We start from the raw sequence: 2,775 nt of genomic DNA, 5'->3' as shown, positions 1-2,775 counted from the left end.
TTTGACTAATTTACCTTATTCATTATTTGATCTTCATTTGATATTAATCTCTTTTCACATTTATTAGAGTAAGAATAAAAATAAAAAGTAATTAAATTGTATCTTATTTTTTAATATAAATATTTTAAGTATATTTTATTTTATAAACATAACAAATAAATGACATGCATGAAAGCAAATATAGCAATTAAATATTTTGAAGAAAAGTACACGTGGGTCCATGTTTTTTGTCAGGTAATAATTTCATTTCGTCTCACTAACGTGGTTAATAAGTGCATGTGGTAATGAATCTACTATTATTGACTTGATGGGGATACTTTGAAAATTACATGAATATTGTTTGATTTTTTAATAAATGGGGTGCATGTTTTTTTTTTTTTTAAATATGGGGTCCACTTTTTTTTTTCATGAGTTTGGAGAGGGTGGGATCCACTTTTTTTTTTTTCATAAGTTTGGAGAGGGTGGGGTCTACCTTTTTTTTTTTTTTAATATTGTTTTGGCGTTTTTAGTGTGGGGTCCACTTTTTTTTTTTTTTTTTTTAGAGTGATCTATTTACGACGAAGCACGGGTAAACCGATGCTTCTATATAATAGAAAAATAGAAATATAATAAAGTATTTCTATCTACTTTAGAAGAGTTGGTAATATAAAGTATAAAACGTCATTTTTTTGCCGTTAAATGTGGGTGGGACCACAAAGGATTTTTTTGCCTTTAAAAAAAAAAAAAAAAAGGACCGAACACGACGACGATCTCGCCTCTATAAAACTGCCTCTTCTATATAAAAAAAAAAAATAGTAAAGTAATACATATAATTTTTATCAAATTTTTGATTTGGATAATTCTAATTCAAATATATATTAATTTTACATGTTTAAAATGAAACAAAAGTAGAAATTTGATTTTCTATTTAAATGAAGAACTTCTATTTTTAATTTTTAGTAAATATTTTTTGTTTAACTCATTTTACTTGTCATGTTATTTTTTACGTTTTTTTAACGTCAATTAGAATTAGAATTTCACTAATTTATCTTATTAATTATTTGATCTCCATTTAATATTATTTTTTTCTTTATGACATTAATTTCTTTTCACATATATTAGAGTAAGAAAAAAATGAAAAAGTAATTAAATTCTATCTTATTTTTAATATATAAGTATTTTAAGTATGTTGTCGTACAATAATTTATGTGCTCCCACTAATGGGTTGATACGCATGTGACAATGAATCCATCATTATTGATTTAATTGTTTGATTTTTTAATATAGGATGCACTTTTTTTTTTTTAATATTATTTATTTTTTTAATATGGGATTCACTTTTTTTTTTAATATTGCTTGATTTTGTTAATATGGGGTTCACTTTTTTTTCCCGTGAGTTTGGAGGTGGTGGGTTCCACTTTTGTTTCTTCTATTTTTTTTTAATACTGGTTGGTGTTCAATATGGGGCCCATATTTTTTTTTAATATTAGTTGTTGTTTAATATATATGGGGCCCATAATTTTTAAAAATAAAATAAAATTGAAACGGACGACGAAAAAGTTGAGCCAACCGGCTCTTCTATATAGTACAAAATTTAAATTGGAACGGACGATGAAAAAGTTGAGCCAACCGGCTCTTCTATATAGTACAAAATATAGTACAAAATTTAAATTGGAACGGACGACGAAAAAGTTGAGCCAACCTATTTTTCTATATAGTACAAATACAAATACAAATACAAATGCAGAATGATACATTAGTATTTATTTTTCCTTCAACATCGGAACATAAGTCAAAAACACACCATTTTTGGTTTGACATATCGAAAAGTTATGTACGAACTAATGGTAAATTATAAAGGACACGGTGACGACCCCTTTCTTTCAAGCAGCCATCAACTTCTAGAGTTTTGACTAAACTTATTAATAAGCTATGATTGGGACTTCGTAAGACTTTTTGCACACGGAGAAAACCAACAAATGCACACGGAGAAAACCAACAAGTTATTTGAGAAATCTTTAGTGGAATCAAAGGCCGAGCCAGGATTTCATTTTTATGTGTTCCGAATTTTAGAACGAAGACTTCAAGTAAATTAGATTCTAAATTTGATATGTGTACATATTTACTTCCTCCATTGCAATTGAAGTATCTTAGTTTGACTGAGCACAAAGTTTAAGAAATAAAGAGAAACTTTTGAATCTTGTGGTTTTAAATTAAATATGTGATTAGTCTTTTAAATCTTGTCATCTTAAATTTGTCATGTAGAATTTTGGAATTCAAAAATTTACTAAATATAAGAATATACACTCTTTTTGAGGCAGATCAAAAAGAAAAGTAAAACACTTAAATCGGGACAGAGAGAGTAATAAATTTCTTAACATGAATACACAATAAGGGTAAAAACTAGTGGGTTTGGCTGACCTTAATCTGGACTTCTATCACGGCCACGGAGTAAAACCCTTTTAAAGGTACATAGGAAGGCATGTGGAAGGTCTCTGTGCTACTATATAATGCCATGTCGTTGAACCCTTTACTCACTACTCACCAGAGACTTACACTTTCTTCTATTTGGTCTAATAATATTATCTGTGTGTAAGGCTGCTCATAGTATTATTGCCTTATCCTCCATTATGCCTCCTCCATCAGCTTCATCTCATAAGTATCATGTTTTTTTGAGTTTTAGAGGGGAAGATACGCCAGAAACTTTTACAGACCACCTCACGAAGATTTGGTGCAAGGGGGTTAATACGTTTAGAGAGATGAGGGGCGAGGAGGGCGGGGAAAACAGACCTTTGG

The sequence above is a fragment of the Lycium ferocissimum genome, chromosome 5 (genome assembly GCF_029784015.1).
Source record: "Lycium ferocissimum isolate CSIRO_LF1 chromosome 5, AGI_CSIRO_Lferr_CH_V1, whole genome shotgun sequence".
In the NCBI taxonomy this organism is placed as follows: domain Eukaryota; kingdom Viridiplantae; phylum Streptophyta; class Magnoliopsida; order Solanales; family Solanaceae; genus Lycium; species Lycium ferocissimum.
Note: the sequence above shows the minus strand (reverse complement) of the source record.